The 9,483-nt window shown below is 54.2% G+C and overlaps 1 long non-coding RNA gene across 1 annotated transcript; it reads left to right on the forward strand.

Moving 5' to 3' along the window:
- Nucleotides 1-539: 539 nt before the first annotated feature.
- On the forward strand, nt 540-6,167 carry LOC144283618 (uncharacterized). The gene is made up of 2 exons (XR_013352175.1): nt 540-932; nt 2,135-6,167. It is a non-coding gene; the product is annotated as an uncharacterized LOC144283618 (long non-coding RNA).
- The last annotated feature ends 3,316 nt before the right edge of the window (nt 6,168-9,483 follow it).

Raw genomic sequence — 9,483 nt, forward strand, 5'->3', positions numbered from 1 at the left:
CACTTAGGTTAATTTTGCTGTCATTTTCCTTGAAATAGAAATCTGTCTTTTAGAAGGAGATTCTCTACAAAACCATTTCCTGTATAATTGATTTGGCACCTGAACCAAAGGTAGGAGAAACGGTCTTATCTTTACATGATTATATTGAACAAGACAGGTGTTCAAAGCAGTCAGTATAACGAGATCTCTCAGTTCAGAAATTTAAAAGGAGAAAGCGTTATAAAACTACTTGGCACCATTGCATTCATATTAAAGTCATATTTGCAAACTCAGCAAATTGAAGAAGCAGAGGAAGAGGGAGAAGACATTATAAAAATATTTGGTAGCATTGCATTACTTTAAAATTTACATTTACAAACCCTCAGTGAATTTCCCTCTAGCCCCACCCTAGGGAACGGACCCCCCCCACCCCCCCGGGGGGTGGTGTGTGGCTGGCTCAGTCCCAAGAACATGAGACTCTTGATCTCTATGCTGTGAGTTTGGACCCTGGGTTGGGGGTAGAGTTTACTCAAAAAAAAAAAAAAAAAAACACCTTCACGTATGGACCACATCACTATGACTTTATCAATTTTCCCTATTTTGATTTGAGCTCATGTTTAAGAACAACTCTCTCAGTTGTTTCTATGGAAATGAATGGTCTGGGGTACAAAAGGCCTCTTTCTTACGGTCTCCCATGCTCCCTCTGTCCCACCATGGTATAAATAAAGAAGTAACACGCAATTCCTTAAATCACACAGTTCCTTAGGGCCAGAATGAGGACCAAAATGCAGGCTTGCCAACACCTCGACCAACTCCATCTACTGAATGTAAGCTTCTCTAAGGAGGGCCTGCTGGAGTTGGCTGTGTAGAAACACTGCTCTCAGCAAAGGGTTCATCAAATGTTCATCAAACATTTCAGTACCTGGCTTCGGTGTACAGGAAGCCTCTCAGAGGTAAGCAGAGGTAAAAGAGTCTTAAATGTTATGTATTCCACCGGCCAACGTATTTTTCTCAACTGAAAGCTCTGATTGGTTGCAAAAAACAACAGAAAGCCTTTTGCGAGAGTTGGCGGCCTGAACCACCCTTTTACCCCTTCAGCTACAAATCATGAAAGACCTCGCTTCTGGAGGGAAAAGTGCATCCCTGTAAATGCCACGTGTATGGGAGAAAACCTTTGAGTGGGAAGGCAGTTTAGTTTCCATCTGTAGAACTGCCCCTGTGGCCCAGGGGAGAGTAGGGCCTCTGCAGGCCAAGCTCTCCCAGTCCTTGAAGACAAGTGTCACACCAGCTGTCTGTACTGGGGCACTCGGAAGACCCCGTCCTCCCTGCCACCCAGGCAGGAGTAGATCCCAGCAACTACTTGACTAGGGAGAAGCCGATGCACAGGGTTGGCAGCAGAGGTAACGGAGCCGCGCTCTGACTGCCGTGTCCCTAGAATCCGCTCCCATTTTCTGCTTCTGTGATCCAGCCAGGAACTCCTGAGTGCCAGTAAACAGCACCCACGCACCCTGGCTGGGGAACTCGTGCACTGCTTTGCATGGCTTCTCCAAGGACTCAGGGACCACAGAAAGCATATCTGAGGCCCTAGTCTCTAGGGAGAAAACCTGTGGATCTTCCCTAGAATGGATTCTAGGGGAGTCCTAGAATTGAGGCTACTCCTCATGACTTGAGGCTACTCCTTGAGTTCATTGCACCTAATAAACATCCAGACGGTACAGTCAAGGACATGCATGGTCTAAGCTCAACGAAACAGATTATTTCATAGACCACAAATGGGCAAAAGAGCCCTCTGTCTGGCCCAGGAAGCCCTCCCTGTCTCTCAATGAGCTTCTGTCTTTGTTTTCACCATTCACATCTCATCATATCACTAGAAGAGTTTTAAACAAAATACACTTGGATAAAGGAGATTTCTCTTCTCCTTAACTCACGGAACCAGAAAGCTGGGTTATAATGGGCGAGCCTTGGCGGAAGCAGACACAAAAATCCCTATCAGTAGAATCAGATTTTATTTACCCCGTTACCTGGATTGAACCTAATTCCTTCTGAGTAGTCTTGCGTGCACAGGGGCAAAAGGACAAGGCTTTCTACCAGTTTGGAGTCTAAGTTCAGGATCACAAGGTGCAGGCTTTGTAACGCAGCCGCTCAATCTTTCCAGCAGCGCTGAGGTGCACTGGCAGGACGGGGAACCAGCGTCTCCAGCTCCACGACCTGGTCTTACTGGGAGAACTGGTCCGGCTTAAGGAATCCAGCGCCATTCCAGGCTCACGGAGCAGGTCCCCTGCTGGGCAGGTGCCTGCAGATTGAAGATTAGCCCACGGCCAGAGGACAAATAAAAAGCGTGGAGGAACTGGTCAAACAAGGTCAAGTGGCACAGACGCCACAGGAGTGGCCGGGCCGCCCGTGACCGGCCTGCGGGCAGCCGGCGAGCCCAGGAGCGGAGAGCCCACTCGCCCACCCGTGGGGCCCGCATCTCGGACGGGCCATGACTTAGAAGCGTCGAGAAACACCAAGGATGAGCTCTGATACCTGTAGCTACGCAGAAACACGTTCGATTTTGTCACCGAGCGCACAAGACAGCGAGGCGCCCTTCGGAGTCCCAGGTGAGCTCAGCTCGCTTGCACCTGCACCAGCTGGACCGCACAGCGCATGGTCTCCTGTGAAAAGAGCTGTCCTCAGGTCCCCCGGAGCTCACATGCAGCGGGCTCCCCCGATGGGACAGAGGAGAGCCCACCCCTAACCTGCTTCTTTAAGTTCTCCTGCAGAGCCCCGACAGCAACGGGATCCTGTCCCCAGTGAGGGGACCCTGCAAGCTCCCCGCCTCTGTGTCTCAGGCTCTTTGCAGAAATGCATTGGGTTTCCTGGACCCCCAGCCCTGGTTGCACAGCCGCTCAGTGAGGGGACCCTGCAAGCTCCCCACCTCTGGGTCTCGGGCTCTTTGCAGAAACGCACTGGGTTTCCTGGACCCCCAGCCCCAGTTGCACAGCTGCTCAGTGAAGGGACGCGGGCGCAGGTGAGCGAAGGCCCATGTCACATCGGCAAGGGGACAGCCTGTGGAACAGCCGTCCGCCAGCAGGCATCAAGGGGACCCCTCTCGTTCATTGTTCCACCCCTCAAAAGCCTTCGTAACAAGGCTTGACTCCGAGGAAACGCGTGCACCCACACATGAAGCATCTTACCAGGTGCGATGATTTTGGGGCCCGACCTGCATAATTACTGACCCTGAGGAGGCTTTTAAAGATTACCCGGGACCTGGGCCCAGCCCCAGACCAATTAAATAAAACTTCTGGGGGAGGACACAGGCCACCGTGTTTGTTAAATGCTCCCCAGATTGTTTTAAAAAGCAAACAGGGCGGGGAACCACTTAGATTGAAATCTAAGACCCCACCTATTATTATTATAAGTCACGTCCTGATTTCAAAGTTGTTGGGTTTTTTATTATTTATTTATTCTTCAAAGATTTTATCTATTTATACATGAGAGACACACACAAAGAGAGAGAGGCAGAGACACAGGCAGAGGGAGAAGCAGGCTCCACGCAGGAGCCCGATGCAGGACTCGATCCCAGGACCCCGGGGTCACGCCCTGAGCAGAAGGCAGACGCTCAACCACTGAGCCCCCCAGGTGTCCCCAAAGTTTTTTTTTAAGTGCTGAAATAGACCCCTATTCTATGGTTGTTTTCGATGTCTTGGGCTGATTTCAACAGTCTTTGGAGTCGGTACCTGTAGCAGGTGCGTAATCCGCACGGAGTCGGAGCGCGGAGGAGGAGCTGCCCACGGAGCCAGCTGAGCTGACCTTTCGGAATGGGCTTGGCTTCGGGTAACTGAGCACCAGGCTAGTCATGGCTTAAAGAAATAAAGGTTCATTCGTGTCATCTAAGAAGTCTGGAGGTGGACAATTCAGAGCTGGAGCAGGGGCTCCTCCAACCCTAGGAGGGACCCAGGCTTTTCTTTCTGCGCCCCGGATGGGATTGCCAGATTTAACACAAACAACAAAATGCAAAGACAAGCAGTTAAATTCGAATTCCAGACAAACAACAAACAAATTTAAGATGCATATGTCTCGCATGAAATATTCGCAAGTACTTGCTGGGATGGCTTTCTGATGTCTGCTGACAGCTCTTGAGCCCCCCTACTCCCCTGGCCTCTTCCCCCCCACACACCTGAGCAGGCCGACAGGCCAGGCCGGCTGCTCCCCAGCTTGGTACCAGCCGGAGGTTCGACCCACAGCACCTCCAAGCCCTTCAGCTCAGCCGCACCCCCATCACCAGGAAACTCCAAGGAGTTGCCCCATCCTGCGCCCCCAAGCTGGTCTTGGAGCTCCTGGGGATGTCCCAGCAGATGTCCCCGGCAACCTTCATCATGGGAGTCATTCACCTTTCATACCCTCTGGGTACAGGTATGGTGTCAACGGCCTCGACATCTGAACCGAATTTGGGATGGGAGGGGCCCACCCATGTCTGGGGCTGACCGTGACAGGAGAGGTAATCCCAGCATTCAGGGTTCAAAATTATCTGTTGTTGATCTGAAATTTAAGTTGGACCGGACATCCTGTATTTTATCAGGCAACCCCATCCACGGGCCCTCACCTTCATACCTGTTTCCTCAGAGTCACTGTACCTTCAGGTCTCAAAGCCGTGCTCCAACAGGAAGGGACAAAATCTTTCCTTTCTGATGAGCCTTGGCTTTCTGTTTGGGAAGGGAGGGTCTCCCCGTGCTCCTGGCTGCATTTCATTATGTGAAGCTTGCCCGTGTAGGAACACCTGCTGCCGGAGAGCCTCGGAAGCTGCGTAATGTCCCTAACGGGCACAGGAAAGGGTTGAGGCTGGCTTTTGGAAGATAAGCCCACAGCACTACTGGGAAGTTGTCTGTTGCCATGTGTAATGGGTATATTGTCAAGACATCTTTACTTTTCCATAAGTCAGTGTCCCTCTCCCTGACTCCTGTTAGCCTGCAGGCTATGGGGGTGCAGAAGAATATGATCCAAGGAGCTGCACCTTTGACATTGGCTAGGAGCTTGTAAAAATGCAGGATTCAGGACACCCGGGTGGCTCAGCAGTTGAGCGTCTGCCTTCTGCTCAGGGCGTGACCCCGGGGTCCTGGGATCGAGTCCCGCATCGGGCTCACCGCAGGCAGCCTGCTTCTCCCTCTGCCTGTGTCTCTGCCTCTCTCTGTGTGTCTCTCGTGAATAAATGTCTTTTAAATCTGAGGTCCCACTGAATCAAAACCTGCATTTTAACAAAGTCTCCAGGCGGTTGTCTATAAAGTATAAAAACAGAGACAGAAGAACACTGCAGAAGTGAGGAAGAATGTTTTCTGAGCTATTCTCAGTCCCCCCGAGATGTGGATGGGACCCAGAAGCTTCCATATGTGCTCCAGGTGGGACTTGGAAAGCTCCTGAATTAAGACCCAGAAATGCTGTCGTGGCACCTGCCATACAAGGGAGACGACCTGCAGCCTCTGCTGCGGGCCCAGCAGCCCAGGCCCTGGGACCGTGGAAGCCACGGTGGAGCCCACGAGGGGCCACTGGGACAGCAAGGCCGGGGGGAGGTCGAGTCAGCCAGGAAGGGCTTCTGGGCCCTGACCGCTCAGGAGAGACCACCCCGCAGGGCCACCAGCTTGGTCGCCAGTGCCAGCAGGGTGAGCAGCCAGCAGGTTGATGAGAAAGATTGTGGAGACCAGAGGGGCCAGGAGGCCCTGCTCCAATCCAAACAGGCCTCGCACCCACAGCACCAGCACAACGTCACCTTCCCGGGCTGAGAGCCCCAGTCTGCACCCAGTGGGCCGGACGGATGACTGGCGGACAGGGACCCTGACCGGCCTGGGCCTGGGCCAAATCAGTCGTTGAGTACTTTGCATATCGCCCCTGGACAAAGCCACCCCTCTGCCTTCTACACCCAGATACCACCTGGGCAGACCCAGAGGGAGGGAAAGGCAAAATCTGAGCCGCTACCCGATTCACTTATGGAGACCATTTCCATTGGCATGCCGGGCTGAAGCTAGGAGATGGAGCTGAATTGAATTTCCCCAGCATAACCCAGCACGCGGGGGAAACTGAGGCAAACCGGAGAGCTGCAGACACAATAAAGTAGCTACAGGTTGTCTGCATTTGGCAGTAGAGGGGGGGAAATTTCCATTGCCGCCAGGGACATGAGGATAATCGACTTCCTCTATTAAATACGTCTCTATCTCTATGAGTTTCTATTTTTCCGTGGACTTATTCACAGGTGTCCTTTTTCTCGAATAATCGGATGTCAATCCCTAACATAATGTATTTTGTGTTTTTCTGTACGTAAGGAGGGGGAAGGGGACGTAGAGAATTATGTGCAAGGTAGATTGTTCTGGAGAAGGACACAAGAAGAACGGGTAACTCCCTGAGGTTACCCGGTACAACCAGAGGGGAGAGCAGTCCCGGGCTGTGCGGAAATGTCCCCGAGCCCCCAGCTGCCCTGCCCGCGCGGGAAGAGCAATACACCAAAGACAGGCTTTGATTAGAAAGGCACTTAGCAAAAAAAATAAATAAAAATTAAAAAAAAAAAAAAGGCACTTAGCTGTTGGGGAGGCCACCTGGGGGAGAGGTGCAGCGCAGAGGGCGGTGCCGGCCCGGAGGACTTTAAAGGGGTGTAGTCAGTTAGGGGAGGACAGTGGTCCCCGACGCTTCTGGCTGCCGAGTGACTCGATGGCACCAGCCGCGGAGCCTGCTCGGAGCCCCGAGGCCGGGCGAGGAGGCCTGGCCCCCCGGGCCCCGGGGCTGCGCACACCACTCCGTTCTGCGGAGGAGGCAAGGGCTGCCTGGGCAGGGCGCGGTCCGTAAAGTCGTCTGTGTGACCTGCGACAGGACAAGCATGTTGCTGGGGGATGGCCGGGCTCATCAGAAAGCTGCCAAGGTGGCTCGCAGGCCTCCGTGGCCCGGGAACGTTCGGGTCCTTTCCTCCCCAGGGCCAGTGGTGTGCAGATCCCAAAGAAAGCAAACGAGTTCCCTTACAGATCGAGGGCCTTAAGCCATGGAGCAAGGAGGGTGCTAACTTGAAGCGAGTGAGCCCTCCAGACCACGACGGGGCCGGGCTCCCCCAGAAGCCCCGAGGCCAGCGGCTTGTCAGACTCACCTCCATCTCTGGCAGATGAAGCTTCTGGAGAGGCAAGCTACTCTTCCCCCCCCCCCTCCCCGGGTCATTCCATGAATATTTATTTAGCTTAACTCTGTGCTGGGCCCTGTTCTGGGACCCGGGGACGAAGCAGTGAATGAAACAGAAACACCTGACCCAGGCAGCCCCGTGGCTCAGTGGTTTAGTGTCACCTTCGGCCCCAGGCCTGATCCTGGAGACCCGGGATCGAGTCCCACGTCGGGGCCTGCTTCTCCCTCTGCCTGTGTCTCTGCCTCTCTCTCTCTCTCTCTGTGTGTGTCTCATGAATAAATAAATAAAATCTTAAAAAAAAAAAAAAAGAAACACCTGACCCCTGTTACCGCTGCCGAGGGTGGCGGGGGGGAGAAGGAACAGACAATAGGCTAATTAAATAAGTAGAAATATATGGTTTGTTATGTAGCGTTCAGAGGAATAGAGAACAATTGTGCAGAAAAGGGGGACAGGGAATGTCCGCGGCAGAGTTATGATGTCAAATGGGGCGATTCGAGAAAGACTTGAAGGGAGGATAGCATTTGAGCAACAGCCTGCAGACCTCGAGGACGCGAGGCGGGCGTGCACGTGGAAGGAGCACCCCCAGTAACGGGGCTAGCAGGTGCAAGGCCCGGGGGGAGCCAGGCCGGGCACAGGTCGGGGACCAGGTCGGGGGGCCCCAACCAGGCAGCGCCTTTGCCCACACTCTCCACCTTCCGGGCGACTGGTGGGACAGCAGAGGTCCCCGCCCGGCACCTGGCCCCACAGGAAAGCATCTGCGGGGGCTCTCCTGCTTCTTCCCGGGAGCGCCCCGCGTTGCTAAGCTCTGTCTCTAACTGTGAGAAAGCTTACTCGGGATCATTTCTAGAGGTTCAAGGCCTGGGGAAAACTCTTAGCATCAGCAAATTCCCCAGTTTTCTTTTCTTTTAAAGGATGTTATTTATTTATTCATGAGAGACACAGAGAGAGAGAGAGACAGAGACACAGGCAGAGGGAGAAGCAGGCTCCATGCAGGGAGCCCGACGTGGGACTCGATCCCAGGACCCCAGGATCAGGCCCTGGGCTGGAGGCAGGTGCTCAACCGCTGAGCCCCCCAGGCGTCCCTCTCCAGTTTTCTAACCATGTGGGAGCTGCTCTAGGTCTAAGAAACCCGGATCGTGGCAGGATGGCTCCAGGTGGCGACCAAGGCCAGCGGGCCACGCGGTGCACGGCAGGAAGCGGAGCCTGGGCCATGCGCGACTTTCGTGCCAGCTCTGTCCGCAGCCCCGCCGCCCCGCCTGCTCCAGAGCCCACAACAGCCACCTCCGAGTGGTGACGGGCGAACAGATCCGTCCCTGGCCCTTGTGGGAGGCTGAGCCAGCCGAAGCATTCTACTCCTCGAGCTGCAGGGATTTGTTCCAGGAGGCGTGTGGCCCTGAGCCGGTGCGAGAGACCATCGGGCTCTGGTACAAATGCTGGACGAGGATGTGTTCTCCCTTTGGACCTTTGGATGCTCTTGGGGGTCAAGGCAAAGCATGTGGGTACAGCCGCCACTTTTCATCCGGGGGTGGAGAGGGGAGGCAGCCTAAGGACCAAGCAGGGGAGCTGGAAGTATGATGATGTGGTGACTTCTGCACCCCTGGACCTCACGTCAGATGGTCCGCTAACCCCCCACTCAACCCAGCACTATTGACCTGGGGCTGCATGATTCTTCTTTGTAAGGGAAGGTGCTGTGTCCTGGTGAATGCTCAGCAGCATCCCTGGTCTCTAGACGCCAGATGCCAGGAGCGCCTCCCTACCAGGGCTGATAGTCAAAAATGCCTATCTCTCTGGGATTGGGCTTTTATTTTCCCACCTCTTGTTTTGGAAGTAGAATGGAGCCACCCTGGCCTCCCGGGAGATGTGAGGCATTCACCTCTCTCCCTCCAGCTAGCGAGGTGTGGGAGCTCTGGAGGGGAAGAGAGCCTGAAATGCTTGCCTGGAGTTGGAGCCCATGGAGGTTGGAGGGGCCCGTTGCTGTCCAGCTTCCCTTTCTGTGGCCAAACGTGGGAGTGGTTGAGACTCCACTCATCGGCCCCCATCACACTCATCATAGAAGTAGAAGGCAGGTGGAAGAGAGGTCGTGCAAACCAGAACTGAGGACCAGCCCTGACAATGCCGGGGGGAGGGGGACAGAGCCGGGTCTGAGGACGGAAGGCGCCCGGGGGGAGGTGCACACTGGGGAATCAGCCCACAGCACCGGCCAAACTGAATCCTCAAGAGGCTTCTGTTAAAGCAACGATAAGCAGCTGGTCAGTTGTGTGTGGTCCAGCAAAGACCTTTCCAGATTCAGAGACTCAGTTCAATACAAGGGTTCTTAGCTTTTTTATGCTGCAGATCACTGTGGAAGCCTGGTGAAGCCTTTATACTCCTTC

Source organism: Canis aureus, chromosome 14 (genome assembly GCF_053574225.1).
Source record: "Canis aureus isolate CA01 chromosome 14, VMU_Caureus_v.1.0, whole genome shotgun sequence".
Classification (NCBI taxonomy): Eukaryota; Metazoa; Chordata; class Mammalia; order Carnivora; family Canidae; genus Canis; species Canis aureus.